Source organism: Macaca mulatta, chromosome 15 (assembly GCF_049350105.2).
Source record: "Macaca mulatta isolate MMU2019108-1 chromosome 15, T2T-MMU8v2.0, whole genome shotgun sequence".
NCBI classification, from domain to species: Eukaryota; Metazoa; Chordata; class Mammalia; order Primates; family Cercopithecidae; genus Macaca; species Macaca mulatta.
In genome coordinates this window covers 125,222,778-125,240,445 of record NC_133420.1, presented here as the reverse complement: position 1 = coordinate 125,240,445, position 17,668 = coordinate 125,222,778, and the positions used below count along the sequence as shown (strand labels likewise).

At 43.2% G+C, this 17,668-nt stretch overlaps 1 protein-coding gene and 1 long non-coding RNA gene across 5 annotated transcripts in view; both read left to right on the top strand.

Moving 5' to 3' along the window:
* ZNF484 (zinc finger protein 484) overlaps window positions 1-17,668 on the top strand; it is a 131,658-nt gene that overhangs the window by 56,977 nt on the left and 57,013 nt on the right. The gene's annotated exons all lie outside the window — the stretch shown is intronic.
* LOC114672854 (uncharacterized) lies at window positions 491-15,234 on the top strand. The gene is made up of 4 exons (XR_003723382.2): window positions 491-691; window positions 13,126-13,601; window positions 14,242-14,461; window positions 15,145-15,234. It is a non-coding gene; the product is annotated as an uncharacterized LOC114672854 (long non-coding RNA).

Genomic DNA, 17,668 nt, shown 5'->3' with positions numbered 1-17,668 from the left:
GTTAGAAACAGCCAAGTTACATCTTGAATGCTTTGCTTTTTAGAAATTTAGAAATTTCTTCTGCCAGATAGCCTAAATCATCTCAAGTTTGAAGTTCCATAGATTCCTAGAGTAGGAGCAGTGTTACCAGTCTCCTTGCTAAAGCATAGCAAGAGTGACCTTTGCTCCAGTTCCCAATAAGTTCCTCATCTCCATCTGAGACCACCTCAGCCTGTATTTCACTGTCCATGTCACTATATCAGCATTTTGGTCACAGCTATTCAACAAGTCTCTAGGAAGTTCCAAACTTTTCTTTTAGTCTTCTGTTTTTTGTTTCTTTGAGATGGAGTCTCACTCTGTTATCCAGGCTGGAGTGCAGTGGCACAATCTTGGCTCACTGCAACCTCTGCCTCCTGGGTTCAAATGATCCTCCTACCTCAGCTTTCTGAGTAGCTGGGATTACAGGCATGTGCCACAATGCTTATCTAATTTTTTTTTGTATTTTTAGTAGAGATAGAGTTTCACCATGTTGGCCTGGCTGACCTTGAACCCCTGACCTCAAATGATCCACCTGCCTCACCCTCCTGAAGTGCTGGAATTACAGGCATGAGCCATCATGCCCAACCATCATCTTCCTGTCTTTTTATACGCCTTCCAAACTGTTCCAGCCTCTGCCTATTACCCAGTTCCAAAGTCACTTCCACATTTTCAGGTATCTTTGTAACAATTCCCTACTTCTCTGGTACCAATTTTCTGTATTAGTTTGTTCTCACACTGCTATAAAGAACTACCTGAGAGTGGGTAATGTACAAAGAAAAAAAGGTTTAATTGGCTCATGGTTCCACAAGCTGTACAGTAAGCATGGCTGAGGAGACCTCAGGAAACTTACTATCATGGTGGAAGGTGAAGGGGAAGGACGCATATCTTCACATGGCCAGCAGGAGCGCAGGGAAGTTACTATACAGTTTTTAACCAGATCTCATGAGAGCAAGGGGGATGTCCACCCCTATGATTCAGTAACTTCCCACCAGGCTCCTCCTCCAACATTGGAAATTACAATTCGACATGACATTTGGCTGGAGACTCAGAGCCAAACCATATCACCAATGCTATAAAGAAACTGAGGCACTGATGTCACACTGCTGGTGGATCCAAGACTTGATCTCAGGCCAGCCTGATTCCTAAGTGGTGTTCTTACCCTATTGCCTCAGGATCAGGGAGAGATCTGTGGAGCCTGTACATTGCTAAAGAACAAGTTGAAAGAATTTTATTTCCAACAGTAGGGCTGATAAGGACCAGCTGAAAACAACTAAAGCTTCTGGAATACATTTCAAGAACCTTTTAAAAATGTGTCAATGAGCTATAAAATAAGAGTTCCAAAAAGCCAAAAAAGTTTTAAAATGGAGATGAAACCCAAAGAAATAACTAAGACACCGATGCCTCTTTTCACCATTAAGATATTTGCCAAATGGCAAATTAAACTTTGCTGTTTTTCACAGCCTGAGGTGGGAAAGGGGCAGCAGAACAGCAGACAAAGCTGAGGGCCTGCCCAAGTGGGAGGGGCTAAAAGGAGACATCATAAAGTGAGATCCAAAAGGACAGACTTAGTGTAACGGTGAACTATGAATAAACCTTTCCGCCTCCCCTGTATGCTGCCCTTGGCCCCTGCTTCCCTAGGAACAGTGAGGAACATTGTGCATCCTGAGAGAAAACATCTCCCCTGAGAGTTTTATATATATGTAAAACCAACCCTTTAACTGGGTTGTTCACACAAGCTGGGTGGTCTAAAATGCGTCAAGCTTCAAATTTAAAGCAATATCAGCTTTTTGATGCCTTCTAAATGACTGACAGATGCAAAATGGATTGTCTTTGGAGGAACTCTGAGATAGTCTCAAGGAATATAAGTTTACCATAAAAATATCACAAACATAAAATCAGCAAGAGCCAGCAGAAGCAATGGGCAGAAGGAGCAGGCCTGCAAAAACTTAAGACAGTCAAGTTACCAAAGACAGTACAAAGTGTGTTTTATACTTAAAGAAACAAAGGAGCTGAAATAACTTGAGTATGAAAATAACCAAATAGATTGGGAAAAGTACCAAGTAGAAATGAAAAGTATCATAATTGAAATTGAAATGTCAATGGATTGGTTTAACAGTCACCAAAAAGAGAATAATAGATGAAGAAATAAAGAAGTTTTCAGACCTGAAAAAGCTCAAAGACTATTACCTGCAGACCTGCATAAGAAGAGTTAAAGGGTGTCCTTCAGGCATAAGAGAAACGATACTAATGGCAGCAGCGTGCCATCTGGAGCAGCCACTGTTATCATGCCAGCTGCAGTGGGGAGGCACAAGTGGTGGTGGCAGGAGCGACTGTGGGAGCAGTAGTGGCTGTGGTGGGTCTCCTGTGCCCCACATCCCTGAGGCAGCTGACTGCACCTGCACCACCCCCACCCTCGCACTACTGGGCAGGACCCGCTGCAGGCCCGGAACCTCCACCGCGGCTTCAACCTCACTCTCTGGCGCGTCCCAGGAGCCTGCGAGCCGATGGTGCAGCCAGGAGTCGTGGGGCGGCCCCAGGAGCACTGGGTTTGTTTGCGCGGGGTTGGCTGAGGCCACCAGCCACCCGCACCTTGCCCGCTGCCACTAAGGGGAAAATGCAGACAAGAGGCGTGGCCAGGGCTGCGTGCTTTATGGAGCCAGAAAGTTGGTGGGGTGGGAGCTTCCTGGGCGCAACTACAGCCACCCAAGCTGTGGCTGCGACCAGGGCACTCCTGTGCTCTCAGGAGCCAGGAGTAGGCAGGAGCCCTGCCCTCCCAGGTGCAGCTGCAGCCACCCAAGCTGGAGCTGTGGACCCAGGCATGTGTGTACTCTTGGGGGCCCAGGAAGGCCCTCCTCTAGTCCCTGCAGGCTAGGAAGTGCTTGCTCCCACTGTCTGGGTTCTCCCCACTGTTAGCACCTGCTCCAATCACAGACCACAACCTGAAGCGCCGTCTCTCTCTCGGCACTGTCGCATCCCAGCCACATTTGTGCATGCTTAGGGCAGTGCTGACATGCCAGCCCCTTGGCCCCTGTCGGACTTTGGAGGCTGACAAGCATGAGAAGGAGGCTGAAGTGGGGCTGAGGACAGCCTGGCACAGGCCTGCAGGTATTGCTTGGCAAGAATAGCCTGGGCGCCACGAACAATGACAGGAGGCAAAACAGGCTCCTGGGTGGAAGGGGGCAGGTTCCCAATGAAGCCCCACCTGCAAGCTGGGGAGGGGCTGTAACCTGGGGAGTGGGCTGCCAGTATTTAGGGAGGAGTTACCCTCTCTGCTGAGAGCTAAAGAGACAACAGCAATGACCTGACTGCAGATAGGGGCCACCCTCTCTGCTGAGAGCACAATACTCATCAGGACATCCTGGCTATGGAGAGGAGCTACCCACTGTGGGTCTCCTCTGAGCTGTTCTGTCATTCAGTAAAGCTCCTCTTCATCTTGTTCACCTTCCACTTGTCTGCATATATCATTCTTCCCGGACGCAGGACAAGAACTGGAGACCTGCTGAATGGCGGAGCTAAAATAGCTGCAATGCAAACAGTGCTGAAACCTGCCCCTTGTTTGTCACATTGCAGGCAACGGAAAGAGAGCAAGAGAGAAGAGCTGCATCTCTTCTGAGAGCCCGGACCTAGGAACTCCCCCAAGCCAGGGCTGTGACACCCTCTTTAGGGCTCTGTGGGTTCCTGGCATCTCCAAGGTTCTGGGCGCCACCACATTCCCTGGTGTCAGCTATGGTATGCCTGGTCTAGCTGCAGGCCTTGCATGGAGCTGGCACCCGTGCCAGTGCCTGAAGCTGCCTGCCCACCACCTGTCACCCCCCAGCTGGCATGCCTGGCTGTGTGCAGTGGCTGGATCCCATACTTGCTCACACACCCCTTGCTGCTCCGTGCCTGGCTCATCCTTGGCAGACATGCCATCCAGGCTGGTAGTGGGAACTGAGTACAGCCTGCCAGGCCGAGTGGGTGGAATGAGACCAGCGGTCCAGAGCAAAACTCAGACGAAGGCACCACTGGCCACGGAGGTTTCTGGCTGGTGAAGTAACACCCCAAGGATCCCATAACAATACCAGATGGAAATCTGGATCCACACAAAGATATACTTTGCTACTGTTCTCTCACTTAGCTGACCTGTCACCTCTTGCCCGAGTCTCAGGGTTAGTAATGGATTTCATGGCTGTACACTTTGGTAATGAAGAACTCCATTATCACTGGAAGGGGAGTGATCCTTCTGTAGTGTCTGAGGCAAGACAGGACAATATGGAAGCCCAGCATGTCAAGGTCCAGGAGCGTGTTCAGTGGCCGGGTCTGGGGGCAGGAGGAAGAGAGGAGACAAACAGATGCAGGGAGAGCCCACCACCATGCCCCCACCATGATCACTCATCCTTCTTTGTAGTTAGGTCACTTCGTTGTATTACCTGGACATAACCTGTCTCCTTGGTTGATGGTCTGTTCTTTGGGAGACAGAGTTAGAGGCCACCAGACCCAAATTCTAATCCTTCTGCCTGATGTTGGGCAAGTCATTTGTGCCTTTGGAGCCTCAGTTCCTAATCCGAAGTGAATCTGGCAGTGGCCACCTCCCAGGGATGCTGTGCTACGTGAACTGCCTGAGTTGGGCAGCTGGGCCAGGCTCTAGGTCACTGTGAGATGCTGCAGCTGTGGCTGTACCCCGTTAGTGCTGGGTCTGGAATCCCAGCCTCCAACACAGCTGTGATTAAAGAATGCCTGGAAGGAGCAATGCAGGAGGAAGGAGAAGGATGAGAAGTTCGAAGTTGGCATCAGATGACTGGGGACTTGGCTTTCTTCTGGCTACTTTGGGCTCTGACACCTCTGACCACACACGCACCCTGAGCACTCACCATCTCCCGGAACTCAGTAGCCTGATGGCCCAGGATGACTGAGTGCCAGCAGATCTGGCAGGAACAGCTCGTGAATGGCATGGGTGGCCAGGGTGTAGCCCGGTAAGGGGAATGCTGTTCCCTCAGGAAAGCGGCCCAGGTGTCCTGGAGCAAAGGACTATGCTGGAATACCTTCGTGCCTGCAGCGTAGAGCTTGGCAGCCAAATGAATCCCTGGGGTTCCCAATATTTGGGAAGAGGCCAAAAACACAAGGAAACTCCCCGTGGCGTCAGGGTCCTGCTCGACACAGAATCTTGCTCGATACAGACAGAAGCTGACACGCCCTCCCTGGGGCTCCCAGTTCCTCTCCAGTCCGTTGTCACCCCCTGAGCAGGCCTCGGAAAAAACCTAGTCCGAGGATGTGGAGAGACGCGGGACCTAGTCCAGGCTGATGGCGCCCTCCGCGTTTCTCCGAGTACAGCCTATCCCCACCTCCGAGGCAGAACTTGGGGAAAATGAGGTCAAATGGAAGCTACTGGTATCGAGCCACACGCGTGGCGGCCTCCAAACACCCTTTCAAGATGGTTCGTGTTGACCCCGATAGGTCTTGTGATGGAGGGGCGGGCACTGGGAGTTGCTGGTCGACCCGCATGGAGCCCCACCACAGAGCATCCAGGCTGAGAGGGCAACAAGATCCTACTCCGAGCTTAATCTGCAGGTCCAAGCTCCCCCGAGCAGATGGGGAGCGAATGCTTTGCCAGCGGCCGGAACAACCCTGCTAACGCCAGGGAACCCAGTGCACAGTGGCCACCTCTCTCGCAGGAGCTCCAGAGAACAAGCGCAGTACGCAGTATCGGCCACCAGGTGGAGCCCGACAACCGGTGGAAACGGCCGCGGTCCTTATCCGGGTGCTTTTCTCAGACTCGGGCTGGTGGAGCGCGTCTGGCTAGTCTCGGAGCTCCCGACTTGGACCTCCCGGTCAGCACGACGCGTCCCCAGCAGCAGACCGGACGGCTGGCTGCTGCGAAGGGTACAGACTCTCCCCACGCGACTCCCGGTGTGGCGCCGGCCTCCAGAGAGGACGTGGAAAATGTAACCGCGAGCCTGCGGGCCGGGCGCCATGCCTGGCCGGGCTCTCCAGAGCCGCGCAAGCGGACTTAGAAAATACTGTGCCCTCAAGTGTGGGCTGAAAAACTGCAACCATGAAAGGCTGGTTGAAAACACTTTCATTCTAAAATTTCTGAGCAGGGAAGATCTTTAAAGCATAGAACAGAGCCCGTCACGATGGTTCACGCCTGTAATCCTAGCGACTTGGGAAGCTGAGGCGAGAGGATGACTTGAGGCCAGGAGTTTGAGACCAGCCTGGGCGACATAAGGGGACCGCTGTCTCTTAAAAAATAAAGAGGCATGTATTCAGCAAAGACAGCTCGGAAGCCATCAAGGACGTGATTGATCAACTTGACCTCATAAAGTTTAAAGAAAATTTATCTCTGCATGTACCAGGACAAAGTCAAATGGCAACAAATGGCTGTGGGGAACATTGGGGTGCAAATACATGTGTGATGATAAGAATACTGATTTCATCATTACTTGTAATAGAAAAATAAAGAAAACATAGCCATTAAGAGGAGCCAGGTTTAAAAATTCTGGTACATCTATACAATACCATTAATTTATGTTTTGGTTTATTTCTTCAGTAAGGTAGACTTATATGTATTAACATGAAAAGATGTTCGTGATGAAATAGTAAATGAAAATAGCAAAATCATGAGAATGCAAACTAGAATCATAGTGTGATACCATGCCTTGGACAAAATATTCTTCAAAAGTGAAGGAGAAATAAATACCCTTTTTTTTTTTTTTTTTTTGAGATGGAGTTTCTGTTGCCCAGGCTGGAGTGCAGAGTGCAACAGTGCGACATTGGCTCACTGCAACCTCCACCCCCAAGGTTCAAAGTGATTCTCCTGCCTCAGCCTCCAGAGTAGCTGGGATTACAGGTGCGTGCCCGGCTAATTTTTGTATTTTTAGTAGAGGTGAGGTTTCACCATGTTGGTCAGGCTGGTCTTGAATGCTTGACCTCAAGTGATCCACCCACCTCGGCCTCCCAAAGTGCTGGGATTACAGGGATGAGCTACTGCGACCGACCAAGACTTTTGTAGAAAACGAAAATTGAGGCAATTTGTTGCTCGTAGACCTGCCATGCAAGAAATGTTGAAATAAATTAAAAGAAGTTCTTCAGAGAAAAGTAACAAATTTGGATCTACATAAAAGAAGAATATTTTAAAAGAATAAATGAATGTCAAATAAAAACTTTAAGTTTTCTTATTTTTCATTGATATAGCTGCTAATAATTTGTTCAAAATAACGATAACAATAATTATTAGATGATTATAATTTAACAATAAGTGAAATGAATGATAGCAATGATATAAACTGTAGGAGGGAGGAGTTAGAAATATTTTGTTATTGTAAAATACCTGCACTACTCATAAAGTAGTATAGTATTACTTGAAAGTAGACTTGTATTGGCCAGGCGCGGTGGCTCACGCCTATAATCCCAGCACTTTGGGAGGCTGAGGCAGGCGGATCACGAGGTCAGGAGATCGAGACCATCCTGCCTAATGTGGTGAAACCCCGTCTCTACTAAAATCAAATACAAAAACAAATTAGCCGGTCGTGGTGGCGGGCGCCTGTAGTCCCAGCTACTAGGGAGGCTGAGGCAGGAAAATGGCGTGAACCCCAGAGGCGGAGCTTGCCGTGAGCAGAGATTGCACCACTGCACCCCAGCCTGAGCAACAGAGCGAGACTCCATTAAAAAAAAAGAAAAGAAAAGAAAAAGGTAGACTTGTATTAATGGTAAATGTACATTGCATAATCTAGGACAACCAATAGAAAGGCTTTTTAAAAGTAAAAAGAAAGGAAGAATTTACATGCTTAAACGGGAGAAAATGGAATCTCATAAAATGCTCCATTAAAACCACAAAACTCAGGAAAAGAGTGGAAGGCAAAAATAGGAAGAAAAAACAGGACAACAAATAGAGAATAATAACAGACATGATAAATATCAATCCAACTACATCTGTAATCACCTTTAATATCAATGGTCTACATACACTAATTAAAGAATGAGTTCATCTCAATGGATCCCCTACAAAAAAGACGCAACTATACTTTGTCTGCAAGACACTCACTTTAAATGCAAAGACATGCAAATTTGAAGTAGGAAGTGGTAAAAACATAGAAGGCCAACAATAATTAAAGCTGAAGCAGCTGGCTGGTCGCGGTGGCTCACACCTGTAATCCCAGCACTTTGGGAGGCCAAGCCAGGTGGATCACAAGGTCAGGAGTTCAAGACCAGCCTGGCCAAGATGCTGAAACCTTGTCTCTACTAAAAATACCAAAAAAAAAAAAAAAAAAAGGCCAGGCGTGATGGCAGGCGCCTGTAATCCCAGCCACTCGGGAGGCTGAGGCAGAGAATTGCTTGAACCCGGGAGGTGGAGGTTGCAGTGAACGGAGATCGTGCCACTGCATTCCAGTCTGGGCAACAGAGCAAGACTTGTCAAAAAAACAAATAATAAAGCTGAAGCAGCTATATTAGTTTTCAGACAGAGTAGACTTCAGAGAGAAAAGAACAATTCTGGATTAATATAGGCATTACATGATAACAAAAAATGAATTATCTGAGAAAATACAACAATTCTTAATGTGTATACGCCTAACAAGAGTGTTAAAATACATGAGGCAGAAAAACTGATAGAACTGCAAGGATAAATAAAATAATCCATAATCATAGTTGTAAACATCAACACCCTCTATCAGAAATGGACAGATCCAACAGATAGAAAATCAATAAAATATAGTTGAACTAAACAGCATCATCAAACAACTGGATGTAATTTACATCTATAGTCTACTTAGTCTAACAACAGCAGAATACATATTCTTTTCATGCTCATGTGGAACATTCACCAAGATAGGCCACATTCTGGGCCATAAAGCCCATTGTAACACATTTCAAAGTATAAAAACCATACCATATCTGCTCTCTGAAAACACTGGAACCTAACTGTTATGCAAATCAGTAATAGAATGATAGCCGGGCAATTTCAAAATATGTGGATATTCAGAAACACACTTCTAAACAACATAAGAGTGAAGAAGAAATCTCAAGAGAAATTAAAAAACTATTTGCACTACATGAAATGGAAATACAAATAATGCCTTCAAGAAGTTTCTCACTTCCCCTATGGGAGCGTGTGTCTTCCCTACAGACATCAGTCAAAGCTGGACAGGGAGCCTCCAGGAAGGGTCTCTGACATGGCTACAGTTTTGTGTGGGGCACAGTTGCATGCAGCACTCCCTGAAACATTTCTCATTCCCAATTAGGTAGCTGAGACTAGTCATGGAGGCCAGGGAGGGCATCCCTTCCTCCTGATGGACTGAGCGGGGATTGGTCATAGGAGGCACCCTGCAAAATTGTATCTAAACCCCTCTCTGGAGGCCAGGATAAATCTGAATGGGCCATGGAACTAGGGAGATCCTGGATGGGAGCCAGTGGTCAGGAAGGCCTTGGGGACTGCTTAGACGGGGCCAGGTATGAAGGTCTCAGAAGGGTGCCTTGTTGCATGGGTCTGGTTGGCCTGTCGAGTCTCCAAAAATGTTCGTAAGACTCCTGGTTAGGAGAGACTACTGCACGTGGCTATAAAGTAAAGGCCCCAGGGATGTGCCCTACTTTCCACTCCAGTCCAAAGCACTGCTGGTCATCAGAGGCACCAGAAAATAAAGGGCATCCATACTGGAAAAGAGGAAGTCAAATTGTCACTGTTTGCAGATGACATTAAAAAGAAAATTTAAGAATTTCTTAAATAAAAATGGAAACACAATATACCAAAATTTATGTTACATAGCAAAAGCAGTACTAAAAGGGGTAGTTTATAGAAATAAATCCCTATATAAAAAGGTAGAAATATTTCAAATATAATGATGCACCTCATGGAACTAGAAAAGCAAGAATAAATCAAACCCAAAAATTATAGGAAGGAGAAATACTAAAAATCAGAAAAAAATAAATAAAATTGAGACTGAAAATATGAAAGATCAACCAAATGAAAATATTGTTTTGAAAAATAGACAAAATCAACAAATCTTTAAGTAGACTAAGAAAAAGAAAAAACGGAATAGAATCAGAGGTAAAAAGCAGACATTACAACTGATGAAACAGAAATAACAAAAGATCATTACAGACCATTATGAACAACTTACATCAACAAATTGAAAACTTGTAAAATAGATATATTCTTGGATGCATATAACGTACCAAAATTGAACCATGAAGAAACAGAAAACCAGAATAGAACAATAATGAATAATGTTACTGAATCAGTAATAAAAAGTCTCCCAGAAAAGAAGAGTCCAGGACCAAATGGCTTCACAGATGAATTCTACCTAACTTTTAAAGCTAATGCCAATTATTCTCAAACTATTCTGAAAAATCAAAGGGAGAGAGAATGCTTCCAAATCTTTTCTAAGGCCAGCATTATCTTGATATCAAAACCAGACAAAGACACAACAAAAGAAAACTATAGGCCAGTATTTTTGATGAACATAGATGCAAAACTCTTTTTAAAAAACTAGAAAACAAAATCCAACAGCACAGAAAAAAGATTATACACCATGATCAGGTAGCATTTTTCCCCAGGGATGCAGGATGCTTCAACCTACAAATATCAGTAAATGTGATACATCACATACATCCCATCGAGAGAATACAGGACAAAACCATATGATTATCTCAATAGACACAGAAGTAGCATCTGATAAAATTCAACATCTCTTTGTGATTTAAAAAAAAAAAACCCTCTCAACAAATTAGAACATACCTTAAAACATTAATGTTCATGTATGATAAACCCACAGTTGACATCATACGGAATAGGGAAAAGTTGAAAGCCTTTCCCCTAAGATCTAGAACAAGACAAAGATATCCACTGTCCGCTAAGATCTTTCCTCTAAGATAGAAAACAAGACAAGGATATTTACTTTCACCACTTTTATTGAAAGTCCTAGACAGACCTATTAAAAAAGAGAGAAATAAAGGGCATCCATACTGGAAAAGAGAAAGTCAAATTGTCACTGTTTGCAGATGACATGATCTTATATTTAGAAAAACCTCAAGACTTCAATAAAAAGCTGTTAGAACTGATTATTTCAGCAAAGTGGCAGGATACAAAATCAACACACAAAAACCAGTAGCATTTCTATATGCCAAAAGTGAAAAATCTGAAAATCAAGGAAGCAATTCCATTCACCATAGCTACAAAAAATAAAAAATACATAGGAATAAATTTAACCAAAGAGGTGAAAGATCTGTACGATAAAAACTGTAAAACACTGATGAAAGAAATTCAAGAAGACACAGAAAATGAAAAAATATCTTATATCCATGAATTAGAAAATGTAATATTGTTAAAATGTCCATACTACCCAATGTGAGCTACAGGCCCAACACAATGTCTATCATAATAGCAATGACATTCTTCACAGATTTAGAAAAAGCCTAAAAGCCACAAAAAATCCTGAATATCCAAAGCAATCCTGAACAAAAAGAACAAAGCTGGAGACATCACAGTATCTGACTTCAAAATATACTACAAAGCTATAGTGATAAAAAATAAAAATCATGGTGATGGCATAAAAATGGACATATACACCAAAGAAACAAAATAGAGAACACAGAAACAAATCCCCATATTTATAGTCAACTGATTTTCAACAAAGGCCCCAAAACATACATTGGGGAGAGAACAGTATGTTTAATAAATGGTGCTGGGAAAACTGAGTAACCATATGCAGAAGAGTGGAACTTGACCCTGATCTCTCACCATATACAAAAATCAACTCAAAGTGGATTACAGACTTAAATGTAAACCTCAAAATTATGAACCTACTAGAACAAAACTTAGGTAAAATCCTTCAGGACATTGGTCTAAGGAAAGATTTATTGAGTAAGACCTGAAAAGCACAGGAAACCAAAGCAAAAATTGACAAATGGGATTACATCGAGTTAAAAAGTTTCTGCACAGGAAAGGAAAAAATCAACAACGTGAAGAGATAACCTACAGAATGGGAGAAACTATTTGCAAAGCATTTATCTGATAAGGGATTAATAATCAGAATATACCATGATGCTCAAACAATTCAATCAAATAATAATAATAATAATCTGATTTTTAGTGGGCAAAAGATCTCAACAGACATATTTCTCGGAAGAAGAAAATCAAATGGCCAACACATACATGAAAAAAATGCTCAACATGATGATCACAGAAATGCAAATCAAAATCACAATGAGATATCCTTGCACCTGAGTTAAAGTGGCTATTATCAAAAAGACAGAAAATGACGAATGCTAAGGCGGATGTGGAGAAAGGGAAATGCTCATACACTGCTGGTAGGAATGTAAATTCGTACAGCTACTTTGGAAAACAATATGGAGATTTCTCAATAAAACTAACGATAGAACTGCTATGATCCAGCAATCACACTAGTTGGTATGTGGCCAAAAGATAGGAACTCAGTGTATCAAAGAGATATCTGCATACCCATGTTTATTGCAACAGCACTATTCCCAATAGCCAAAATATGGAATTGACTTAAGTATCCATCAACGAATGAATGGGTAAAGGAAATGTGGTATATCTACACAATGGAATATTATTCACCTAGAAGAAAGAATGAAATCCTGTCGTTTACAGCAACATAGATGGAACTGGAGTTAAGTGTTTCTATGTTAAGTGAAATAAGTGAGGCACAGAAAGACAAATATCAAATGTTCTTACTCATATGTGGGGCTAAAAAAATGGGAGATAGTGAATAGCATGGTGGTTACCAAAGACTGGGAAGGGTAGTGGGAGGAGCGAATGAAAAGGGGTTGGTTAATGGATATAAAAGTACAGTTAGATAGAAGGAATAAGATCTAGTGTTTGGTAGTACAATAGGGCAACTATAGTTAACAGTAATTTATTTTATATTTCACAATGTACTCAACATAAGGAAATGATAAATGTTCAAAGTGATGAATATCCCAGTTACCCAGATTTGATCATTATGCACTGTATGCTTGTATCAAAATATCACTGGGACTCCATAAATATGTACAACTATTATGTACTCATAAAAAATAAAAATAAATTTAAAACCAAATTACTAATTGTTCCAATTAATGGACATAAGATATATTTCCATTTATTTGTGTTTTCTTTTTCTTTTTTTTTTTGAGACGGAGTCTCACTCTGTCGCCCAGGCTGGAGTGCAATGGCGCAATCTCGGCTCACTGCAACCTCCACCCCCCCGGGTTCACACCATTCTCCTGCCTCAGTCTCCTGAGTAGTTGGGACTTTACCAAAGAGACATCATAAGACAGAAATTGGGCCAGCTGTTGAGAATTCAGAGATGAAGACAGAGCTCTTGGCTTAATGGAGTCCTGATGTTAGTGATGATTATATTAAGGCAATTTCTGTAAAATGTTCGATTTCCCTCCCTCCAGCATCTTGGCTGGATGTAAGTGATTGTGTTCTTTTATGTGAAGCTACCCTGGATCCCTGCAATAGTGTTATTCACTGAGCATGAATAATGGATTGGTTATTGGCAATTCTGTAGAGCAGGAATGACTATTAGCGAACTTGGAGCTCACTAAAGGGATATCAGTTACTGGAATGTCAAGAGGACATATCAATCAAGATCTCTCATAATAAGGTAATAAAATGCCATGTGTTATAAAAAATATGATGAGTGTATAATGTGACTTTTTTTTTTTTTTTTGATGGACTCTCTGTCACCCAGGCTGAAGTGCAGTGGTATGATCTCGGCTCACTGCAAGCTCCACTTCCCGGGTTCAAGCCATTCTCCTGCCTCAGCCTCCTGAGTAGCTGGGACTACAGGGGCCCACCACCATGCCTGGCTAATTTGTGTGTGTGTGTGTGTGTGTGTGTGTGTGTGTGTGTATTTTTTAGTAGAGACGGGGTTTCACCATGTTAGCCAGGATGGTCGTGATCTCCTGACTTCGTGATCCGCCTGCCTCAGCGTCCCAAAGTGCTGGGATTACAGGTGTGAGCCACCGCGCCGGCCTCATTTTAGTTTTCATAGCAATTACCCTTCTCTGAGATTATCTGGTTTATATATTTAAGTGATTTCTTGTCTCCCCCATTAGAATGTAAACTCCATTAAAACAGAGTTCTTGTCTGCCTTTTTCACTGGTATAGCTCTAGTATACAATAGGTGCTGAAAGGCTATTGGATGTGTAAGTCAATGGAGGAATGAATGGATCAAGAAATATTTGCTCTGAGGGATACAGATGGAAAATATAAACCATGATTTCAAAACGCTCACTTTCCAGTTGAGGAGACAGCATGTCTACAACTGAAAATGTGGCAAGGGCATGATGTACGAGGATGACGGGCAGATGACTTCTGTGGATGATCCAGAGAAGGAGCCATCACCGGGGACAACCCAGATCAGGAACAGCTTCATAGAGTACGTGTAGCGTGTCTTTCAAGGGGGCCTCTCCTGTGAAGCTTCCTGGATGCTGGGATCAATTATCGTGCTTGAGAGACCAGGTGAGGCTACACAGAAAAAATACCCTGCATGACCTGCCCTACCAACCTCTCCACAACACTCCAGTTTCTCACAGCTCATTCCTGCTCCGGGACTTTTCCATTTATTTACTACCCCATTGCCCTGGAGTGCTCTTTGGCTAGACAGAAGAGTAGACTCCTCATCTTCCAAGTCTCACCCCCACCGTAATCTGTGAGAATGCGTGCTATCTGAAAATTTCCTGTCTGTGCTCTTAACATCTTTGTAACTAGAATGAAAGCTCCATGCAGTACTGGTCTTTGTATCGTGCTTGAGTTATCCCCAACACTGAGCACAGTGCTGCGAATTGTGTCCTGTGTTTAATAAATGAGTGAATCAATGGCCTTGAAGAATGGACTTTGAGGGGCGTGGTGCAGGCAGGAGGAAATTGATGAGCAAACATGAGGACATACCAGAAGAGGAGAGGGCAGATATAAAGCTGGGGGAGAAGAAACAATTTGGTTAGGCTTAAGTACAAGGGGCAAGAAGGGAAGGGATGAGAGATGAAATTGGAAAAGGGAGCAAAGGTTGGATTTTGAAGGACCTTAAATGGCAAAGAATTCAAGCAGGGGAGATATAATCATGTTTGTGATCTGAAAAAGTCTTACCCACATACCAGCTTAGCCAGTTGAGAAACATACTAAATAAATGACACTTTTAATATCAGTGCTGCTACCACTGGCCGCATCAAGGAACTGGAGCTGAGACTGAGAATGCAAGCTGTGTTGAAGGGACTCTTTTCATTGGCATAAGGTAATCTTAAATTGATTTAATGTTGAAAAATCATAATAGTAAAGATATTTTTTTTTACTTTTTTTTTTGTGAGACGGTCTCACTCTGTTGCCCAGGCTGGAGTGCAGTGACATGATCTTGGCTCACTGCCACCTCTGCCTCCTGGGTTCAAGCGATTCTCCTGCCTCAACCTCCTGAATAGCTGGGATTACAGTTGCGTCCCACCATGCCCAGCTAATTTTTGCATTTTTAGTAGTGATGGAGTTTCACCATGTTGGCATTTTGGCGAGGCTGGTCTCAAACCCCTGACCTCAAGTAATCCGCCTGCCTCAGCCTCCCAAAGTGCTGGGATTACAGGCATGAGCCACTTCACCTGGCCTAAGATATTATTATAACAATTCAAAATTAAAGAAATGCATCATTCCTTATAACATTTCACTGGTTCCAAAACTTGGAAGCAACTAAGATCTTCTTCAATAGGTTAATAGACAAACAAACTGTGGTAAATACATACAATGAAATATTATTCAGCAATAAAAAGAAAGGAACTACCATGCCATAAAAAGACATTGAGGAATCTTAAATACATATTGATGAGTAAGAGAAGTCAGTACAGAAAAGTAGTTGGAATTGGCTAGCAGCAGTGGCTCACACCTGTAATCCCAGCACTTTGGAAGGCAAAGGTGGGAGGATCATGAGGTCAGGAGTTCAAGACCAGCCTGACCAACATGGTGAAACCCTGTCTCTACTGAAAATATAAAAATTAGCTGAGCATGATGGTGCGTGCCTGTAATCCCAGCTACTCAGGAAGCTGAGGCGGGAGAATCGCCTGAACCCAGGAGGCAGAGGTTGCAGTGAGCCAAGATCATGCCACTGCACTCCAGCCTGGGCAGCAGAACAAGACTCAATCTCAAGAAGAAAAAAAAAAGTACAGAAAGAAGAAAAAAAATCTCAATCTCAAGAAGAAAAAAAAAATCATACAGTATGTATGTTGGTATTATTTTTCCAGGTATATTATAAACTTCACATGGGCAATGTGTATTCCCTACTTTATGTAATGTATAATATGTACAATGTGTACCTGGTATAATGTATAATATGTACATATTTAATAAATATTCATTATAAATATTCACAAATAAATATACATAATAAATGTTATCTAATCAACCACATAATTAGAGATTTTTTTTACCACCTTTGAGTAATGCAATAGGAACAATCTATCAAAAAAGAAAAATAGTCAAATTTAAATGAAACAAAACACCTGCCAAATTATTAAATCAAGTTTTTTATTTTATGGGTCAAATGCAAATATTCTTATAGCTTTTATTGCACATATGTGTTGGCTGTCACAGTTAAAGAAGATACAACTCTCAACTTCAATAAAATTTGTTTCAGTATTCAATAAAATTTCAATATTATAAGAAAACCAAAATGTTGTGTTAGTATCAGGACAGTTGCGAGTGTACATATTTGTGATTTCATGTGCACAGTGAGAGTTTGACGCTTTCATCCTCACTCAAATACTTTTTCATCCCATGACTGTTGGGCTTTTTTTTTTTTTAAGATTACAACTCTATCAATACTGGGATGTCTGTTCAAGCTAGCTAACTAAGTATGTTGATTAACTTCTCCACTCTTGGCTGGGCGCGGTGGCTCACACCTGTAATCCCAGCACTTTGGGAGACTGAGGCGGGTGGATCATGAGGTCGGGAGATCGAGACCATCCTGGCTAACATGGTGAAACCCTGTCTCTACTAAAAATACAAAAAAATTAGCCAGGCATGGTGGCGGGTGCCTGTAATCCCAGCTCCTCCGGAGGCTGAGGCAGGAGAATGGCGTGAACCCAAGAGGCAGAGCTTGCAGTGAGTAGAGATCGTGCCACTGCACTCCAGCCTGGGTGACAGAGCAAGACTCCGTCTCAAATAATAATAATAATAATAATAATAATAATAATAATAATAAGCCAGGCGTGTTGGTGCACGCTTTAATCCCAGCTACTTGGGAGGCTGAGGCATGAGAATCGCTTGAACCTGGGAGGGGGAGGTTGCAGTGAACCAAGATATTGCCAATGCACTCCAGCCTGGGCCACAGAGTGAGAGACTCTGTCTCAAAAAAAGGAAAAAAAATGAACCAATTTATTCAAAGACTACAAGGGTGGAGAGACTTGGATAGCATACAGGATATTCACAAGCAATTTTGGAAGAAAAATGGCAGATGAGTGCATTCTGTTTTTCAAATCACAGCTCAGAGTCCTCCCAGGAAATGGCTGCAGTGTCTAGGGAGCTATCTTTCACGAACTCTAGTTTCAGAGTGGGCAGGTATCTGGAAGAACATTTTTTCCCCAGCATCCCTTTATTTATTGATACATCAGTGAGAATATTACCACAGCCCAATGACATTTATCATTTCTGTTGGCAGTGTCTCTGAGAGCAAGTTGCAAGATTTCCAAGCCT